The following is an 8508-nucleotide window of genomic DNA, read 5'->3' as shown; positions in this document are numbered from 1 at the left end:
GGTCGGGGCTGGCTGTGGGAGTTCTCCCGGCCGAATCCTCGCCGTCCCTCCCCAGCGCCGAGTGCGTCCCGGCCAGGCGCTCAGCACCTCCCGGCTGCCCAGGGGACGTGCCTGCGGCCGGCCACTGCCAGCGCCCCGCGCCCCAGGACACAGCGCACCATCGCTCCCTGCAGCGCTCGGATTTCATCCAGCTCGCTTCGAAAGGGCTGCAAATTGTGCGATCACATTGGTAATTACTTGCCAGGCAGGCGGCTGAAACAGGCGTGCATTATGCGCAGTTAAATGCTCGGCGATTGCGCCGAGTCCCTGCTCGCTACAGGCCAGCAACCTCCGGTCCCTGCGATTAACGGCTTACGGCATCCCCAGCTCCGGAGATGCTGGCGTCTCCAGAGCTTTGCTGTGTGAATGTTGCTCTCAGAGATCGGAATAGAAACTAATTGTTTGGAGTGTCTTTCACGTTCTTGATCTATTGATTAACTGCGGGAGCAGGAATCCCTCTAGAAGTACTCTCCCAACTCAGTCCGCATCACTTCAGCTTCTTAACTAAATCCCTTCCAAATCCTTGCAAAAATCTAATTGAGAGCTTGTTCTGCTGAATAAAGGTGCTGCAGCCTCCTCTGGAATTGACTAAAACAGTAAATGGCGTGTGAATAAGAAGTAGCCTATTGTTGCCTAACACGGCCCTATCAATAATAGATACCAGCAAACCTCCAAGGAAGCTAAAAATTTCTCCTTTAGGTATGAATTATGGATGCAGTTTAGTGTAATGTAGATGTATCTCAAAGGTTTTTCTCAGTTTATATGCTAGTAAAAGCCAGCAGTTTGCTTGTGTTCCACCTATAGGTTTTTTAAAATAAAGAAATTCTCCCTTCTGCAATAAACTCTGGCATTAATGAAGGTGAAGACAAATTTTTAACGTGCGTTTGGAGCACGGCATGAGCGTGTCGAGCTGGGAGGTGTGTGGGGCTGCCAGCGGGGCTTGCTGCCGGGGCCGGAGCCGTCCCAGCCCCACGGTGCCCGTCACCTCCTCCCCAGGGCAGGCAGGGCCGTCCCGGGGCTGTCGTGGGCTGCCCCGACGGGACTGCCAGGAGCGCGGGGGGCATCGCTGCCTCCTGTGCCCAGCTCCTGGGGTTCCCCATACCCGAGGTGTTTTCTCCTGGGACAAGCCAGTGGGGCGCAGCGCGAGGGGCTGCCCGCGGGACTGGGCTGCCCGTGCGTGGGCTCAGCTCCACCAGTGAGCAGCGTCAGTGCCCGTTACCTGCGGCACCCGTGCGCGCCTTGATGTACGGCCCACAGCCCCAGTACATCTGCGGGAGACACTTGGAAAGCCCACATGAATCTCCAGGGGTCAGAGGGCTAATGCTTTTTTTAATACCTTCTGATAATTAATACTCTACATCCACAACGAAAGATCATTATAAAAAGATTTGCTATAACGACAGTAGCTCCTTCTCTAACATGTAATAAACAGCAATCCCGAGGGGTCAGCTTCTGTCAAAAATAAAAATCCATAGCTGCAGATTCGTGTCGGTGTTTCCTACAGCTCTGACAGCCTTTGAGCGACCAGGGATAATGAACCCACCTGGCACCCATGGGACCAGCACGGCAGAGCCCTCTGGGACCTGCGCTGCAGGGCAGGAGCTGGGGCCTCGCTGCAGGACCGGGCTGGTGCTGGTGCTGGTGCTGGTGCTGGTGCTGGTGGTGGTGCTGGAGCTGGTGCTGGAGCTGGAGCTGGAGCTGGAGCTGCGGATGCTGTGACCCCAGCGGGACACCCCCTCCGCTCCCTCTGTGGGGGCCGAAAGAGCTCCCCACGGATTCGGGCCCCGTGGCACCAGCTCCAGCACTGCCTCCGGGCAGCTGTCCCTGACCACTGCCACCACGCCGGGGGGCACCGGCAGCTCCGTAGCTCCTCCAGCCCTGCTGCTGCTGGCCGGAGCCCTCTGGGCCGTGCAGCTCATGGGAGACAGAGCAGACAGACAGACAGACAGCCGCCAGCGCTCCAGCCCTGCTTTCATAAGGACACCAACCAAAAGCATCAGTTGCACTGAGCCTTTCATACGTAAGAAAGGATTTTGATACAATTTTTCCTTGGGGCCAGGAGAGCCGAGCTGCCAGCTCTGCAGCCCCTGAATCCCGTGGGACGAGCACAGAAAGGAGCAGAGCTGATCCTGCTGCTGGGGACCCTCGTGTGAGAGACCCCAGCGGGGCGAGGGAGCCCCCGCACCTGCTCTGGAGCCCCCGGGGCAGGGGAAGGGCCCATCTGCGCTGCTCCACGGGGCGAGCATACCGCAACAGCATTGCTCCCACGGTCTGAAGCCAGAACTACCAGGAAAATCCCAGCTTTCCAGAGGAATTGCCCTGAAACACAATTTAAATGTGAAATCCTCGTCATTTAATACAAGCAATAAAAAGGCTCTTTAGGCACATCTTTTGCAGACATAATGTTTCAATTTACAAGTTTGATTTTTTTTTTTTTCCAAGAGGTGTTGACATATCTGTATTTATTTTTTTAAAGAAAGAACAAACTTTTATAGACCTTCTGCAAAACCTTGTAAAAATATAATCTCTTCTTGTGCCAGACAACTGGTGCCTGCTGACTCAATTGCTTTTATATATGACAAGGCTTGAAAAAAATGATTGCCATTGCCTAACTCTGAACAGATTGGACCGAAGCGCGGGACTCATCAATCAGAGGTGCCATGTCGGGCATGCAGAACACAGCACCCTGGTGCCAGGATCATCTTGATCTCTCTCTTTTTTTTTTTTTTTTCCTTAAATCTTTCCTTCAGCTTCTGCTTCTAAGCTCTCCTGACTTCTGCTGTGAGCAGCTGAAGCAACATCCTTGCAATACAATGCAGGATGGGCAAGTGCTGCAAGACAGACACAGCTTCCAGCTGACGGTGGCTGCTTGTCAGGCAGAATAATTGTTGATACACTTTCCTAGGAAAAAACTGCCTTCAGTTTAATAAATATGTAAAACAGCGTTTAACAGCCCTGAAATAAACCGTTGAACTGTGTGGTCCACAGAGCGAATCTCAACCACTTTTCCTCACTGCACAGGTATCTGCACCCGTGGTTGAGCGTGACACGCGCTTTGCACCTGCAGACGTGTCCCCGAGCCCCCCTCCTGTTTCTCTCACCTGTCCAGGGCTCCGTGTCTGCGACCAGCACGCTGCCTCCCACTGCCTTTCAAGCAAACAAACAGCTTTTGGTTAGAAATGAGGCACTTCCTTTGACCCGCATTTATTGCGAGGGGTCCCAGAGACACAAAAGCTCCTTGCGAACGCCGTGCAAGGTGGAAGCAGACACGTACTGCCGACCCGCCCCGTCAGATACAAGCAGAAACGATGAGCTCAGGACATTGCAGCTCTCGACTGCCCACCTCATCAGCATACGGTGGTTATAAGGTGTAAGAAAGGCACATACCTTCACAGCATAGCTTTCTTAACCCTAACAGAGACCGATCATGTTTGTGTTAAAGTAATTTCCGCAGATAAAGATGTCCTTCTACAGATGTCCCAGAATAGAGTGTTGTCAAGTAATAAATTTATCAGGTGAAAAGGCAGTGTTTTGCTAAAGTGTAGGGGTGGTATTTCTTGAAAGTTTTGTGGTGCACGTACTTAAACAGGATTATTGATTCATGCACATATGTGGACCAGCATTGGAGGCAATCAATAGGTGCATTATTAATGTGCTATACTTATACCCAGTGATTACTCATGAAGAAGTGGCCTTTACTGAGGGCCAGAGTTCAGACTGGTCTGTTGTGATATATGCTTTTTAAAATTGCTTGATTTGAGTCATCAGTGTTTCATTCCATGGGTCACAGGAGTTACTCTGTGTGTTATTATTTTCACGTCCCAGTTTTTCACTCGCTGGGCGCTGCAGACGCCGTGCCCAGCCCCGTGCTGCCGCCCTGCGCTCTCCCTCGGAGCAGGGCTTGGTGCCCTGGGAGGGTCTCAGGCTTGGAGTCGCAGCGGCCGTCCCTGCAGTTTTAGCCGGTTTCTTGCTCTGGATCCTAGAAGCACCCATTACTTGGGCACCTTGTGCACCTGCGGGCTGCTCTCCTTTGCTCGAGGACCAGGTGTGGGGCGGGAGGGGAGCAGCGGCCGTGATCCCACGCAGCCCACCACCGCCATGCCTGAGGCAGGGAGCGAGCCGTCCCCGCACTCGTGGTGTGTGCGCAGGGAAGCTGGAACATGAGAGGACTTGAGTTACAACAAGGCAGTCTGAACTCTGGAGTATTTCATTCACTAATTAAGCACAGACCTTGCGAGCTGGGACTTACTGGAAATGAAGATGCCAGGGGGGTGTTTCTGAATGCTAGTACAGCTGGAAATTAATTCTTCGAGATGTTACGTGGATTAAAAGGCACAGGCAGACTGGTGTAATTAGCAGCTTTGGGGTCCTGCCGTGGCAACCACAGGCAGGAGCAGCTACTCCTGGGGTGAAGACCTGCCTGCAAAAGCTGCTCTCTCCTGGCTGGCCAGGCAACAGGGAAATAGGAAGGACACCGGCGTCTTGTGGCTGCAGTGCAGGGGATGAACAAATGCGCGAGACAGGAGCTGGGCAGAACCAAAGCCAAAGCCCCTCTCCATAGCCCTGCACACGCTGAACTCAGACGTGCTGCGGGTACAAGGCCAGGCTGGCCCCGGAGGAGGGCAGGAGCAGGGCACGGCACCGCTCGGTCCCCTGGTGGGAGCACACCAGGCGGTGTTGGTGGGTGCTGCTGCTGGAGCCGGTCTCGCCCCTCTCGAGAGAACGCCTCCCGCTGGAAAACCCTGCCCTGACACTGAGAGGTTTTGAAGGAAAGTGTCAGCGCTGATGAAACTCTCAGTGGGAAAACTTGAGATGATTTGAAGTGTAAATGCCATACTTCATTACAGTTCTCCCTCTCTGTTTTGTTCCAGGTTTCCTATAGTACTTTCTCTTCCGTGAGAAACCATCACTTTCATGTCATCAAGCTGAAATGTTTCAGTGAGGTCCTTCCACAGTTTCTGAACTCACTTTCTTCTCAACTTTCCAGTCCGCGAGATGCTTGAAACTTTGACTCTGTCCTGATTTGGGGATTTCAAACCACCCAGGAAGATTTTCACCCAGGAAGGGGAATCTGGTTTCCTCAGGTTGCGGAGCAGGATCCGTGCAGTGCCGGTGGCTCCCGATGGCACCGGTGCAGCCCAGTGGTGGTCCCTGGGGACATCCTTGGGGGATGGGATGGGATGGGATGGGATGGGATGGGATGGGATGGGGTGGGATGGGATGGGATGGGATGGGGTGGGGTGGGGTGGGATGGGGTGGGATGGGATGGGATGGGATGGGGATCTCCAGCTCTGCAGCACAGCAGGACCCTGCCTGCCCTGTACCCACACCCACACCGACACAACCGGGCACCACAGGGCCCTGGGCAGAGCAGCCCCTGCACTCCCGTATGGGCAATAAGGCAGCTCTGGCCTGAAATATCCCTGTCTGCATTCAACCTGTGTTTTGTTGCATGCAAAGCTTTGAAAAGGAAAATAGTTACCTCGACTGATCTCCTTTTCTTGTTAGTTGGGCAACACACCATCAGCCAGCAATCCAGACCCATTTCTCTGCAGCGCACCCTCATTAGAAACACCAGGACAAGCTCAGACTCCTAAAATCAAAGGCGTGGGATCTGTGCAGCAATCTGTGCAGCACTTCTGAGGGGTTCGGCGCTGTCACCAGTTCCCTGCATGCCAAACGAGCACACAGGGGATCTGCAGCAGGGGGGGCTGGGGTGAGCTCTCGTGACTCGCTGGAGAAAGGGACTCGTCCAGCCTCGAACCCCCTTGCGAGGAGTGCAGGGTGCCTGTGGGCCCCGCGGCCCCGGCTGTTCGCTGCCCCTTGTCTGAGCGCTCCAGCCTTGCCGGGAGTCTCCATGCCAGGCAGCAGAAGCTGTGATCGTGCTCCATCTCTCTCTCTCTGCCTCTCATTTACATATTCTTTCTTTCATCTGGCAGCAGAAGTACCAACTTTGACAGCCCCCTTCCCCAGAGGCCGGCCCGATTTAAGTGTGGGTATTCAGAGCCGTCTCTGTATCACAGGCCCCAGCTCACTCCACTCACCCTCGGCTCAGCACCCCCACCACAGTGACGGCTGATCACCGGCGGCACGAAGCGTCTCGGTGGGAGCAGCACAGCTGCCCAGGAGCAAGCACCAGGCTGCCCCCATCCAGCAGCGGCCGCGGCACCGCGTCCCCCCCACGGACCGAGCAGGGCCCTGCCGGGGCTGTGCTGGAGCCGAGGAGGGCCCTGCACACCCGTCTGCACACGAGCGGGTGCTGGCTGCGGGAGGGTTCTCCAGCAACAGCCAGGGGCTCTGCAGTGCCTCTGCTGCCCTCGTTCCCCTGAGGCACGGCAGCATCGCCCCACCCGGCAGCTCCCACCACCTCAACTAACGCCTGCCCCTCCTGCCACCCTGCCAGGGGCTCGGGGAGGTGCCGTAACGCGCCCACGTTGGCGAGTGGGGAAGTTGGGAGGCTCCAGTGGGAAAAGGAACCACGAGCATGTGTAAATGAAGGACGGTAGAAGAAAAGGGAAGGGTGTTTCAAAGGAAAGACCGGGGGATCCTGTAACACCCACAGGGAGCGTGGAGGCTTGTGAGTTGCTGCGTGATGAATGAGAAACCCGGAGATTACAATAATTTTGTTTAAGAGTTCTTAGCTCTGCTCTGCTCTCCTGATTAATGGGATTTTGTAGAGAGTGCAGGGAAAGGTCATCTGACACGTGTTCAACAGCTGACGGCATTATTCATCAGCTCTGCCAGGGAAATAGGACTGCTAAGTACCCACGGATGTGCCTCGCCAGCAGGGACGAGGTGCCCCCACCACTGACTGAGCAGCGGCGCTGGGGCATCCTGAGCACTTTTACAGGGTAAGTGCGTGCTTCAGACCAGGCTTGTGCCTGGGTCTGCAGAACGAGGTGCCACAGCCAGAAACCGCCTCTGACACACTCATTCCCCTTCCTGGGGAGGACTGCTAACTAATGGACAGCCTGAACTGTGCTTGCCATCACAGGCAAGTGCACAGTGCCTTACGCAGGGTCAGTAAGTGACCTGTGGGTCTGATCCCTGTTCGCTGCAGCTGGTTGCAGGGCTCAGCAGCTCAGGTCCCACACAGCGAAGTCAGGTGGCTTGGCATGCGGCGGGGAGAGGTGGCTTCCTGAGAGCTCTTTGCCTCGTAGGGTGCTGCCTGGGGCAGGCGAGAGCCCGGAGGGCTCTGGGCCCATTCCCAGCATGGCACAAGTCCCCAGAAGGGCCGCGAGTCTCCGCTGGGTGCCAGCGAACCTGAAGCAGCTGCCACGAGGCCCCAGCCGTGCCTGTCCTGGGCTGGCACCGCAGCCCCGTGCAGGGGCTGGCTGAGCCCTTGTCCTGGTGCGGCTCAGCGGGCTGGGGGGCTGAGCTGCCCACGGCTCCATCCACCCCGACCCACAGCACCCTTGGGAGCACACAGCAGAAGTGCGAGGAGCTAGATAGCTACCAGCAGCCCTGTGTGTAAATCTCAGCTAACGACAGCCCTCGATGAGTGCTGCCAGCAGAGCGCGGGATGCTGTGACTGCCGTGCCTTCAGTGTGCTCAGTAAATCATCGCTCTCCTGCCTCTCCCCAGCCAGCACGCCCGCCGAGACGCACGGCGGTGCCGGGAGGGTGGCCCCAGGTGCCTGAGCCCAGCTGCTGCGCAGCCTCTGCTCACCCCGGCCTTGCACTCGCAGCCCCAGGTGCCAGCCCTTCGGGCCGTGCCCCCACACCCTCTGCGCCCTGCATGGGGACAGGACTGAGCCACGGGGACAGCACCGCACCCGGGCAGTCCCGGCAGAGCGTGGGGAAAGCCCCGGAGCTCGGGTGCCACTCGCCTTGCAGCAGGGAGGAGGCTGACACAGCTCGCGGCTGCTCGCTGAGCCCAGCTTCAGCCAGAGCGTGTCCGAGGGTGGAGCAGGCATGGGGCAGCGAACATACTGTTACAGCTTGTTTTCACGGGGGTGCCCATTTCCCTGCAACAATCAATGTTTAGTCTGAAGCCAGCTGAACAGCTCTTAAAATGGCCCCTGCCACTCTTGTGGGCCCATGTTATTCCAAGTCAGGGCACTTTCAGCAGCCACTGGGTACAGGCGAGTCCTGCAGCAGGAGCAGCTCTGCAGAGATTTCCCTCCAGGCAGGGCACTGACACAGGCTGCATTTCACACACACCGATGTCAAAGGCATTATTTCTCATCCAGCCCCCCCCCCGCCCCGGATCCCAGGCCATGTTCCTGAAGGACTCTGCCCCCTGTCCCAGGGGCTCGGCAAGAGCGAGGGTGGCCAAGACACCCCGCAGCACCCATCCCTGGCAGCGCCTGCCCCGTGTCCTGCCGCGCCACCTCCCGCGCCCCTGCTCTCCGGGCAGCCGCCCCTGCAGCCCTGCCTGGAGCCCCGGTGTCCCCCGCGGCAGCGCGCCGGCCCCTGCTGCCTGGACAGGCCCTGAGCACGGCACCAGCCTCTGCCACCAGCGTCCCTA

The sequence above is a fragment of the Anser brachyrhynchus genome (assembly GCF_964034855.1).
Source record: "Anser brachyrhynchus genome assembly, chromosome: 15".
NCBI classification, from domain to species: Eukaryota; Metazoa; Chordata; class Aves; order Anseriformes; family Anatidae; genus Anser; species Anser brachyrhynchus.
Note: the sequence above shows the minus strand (reverse complement) of the source record.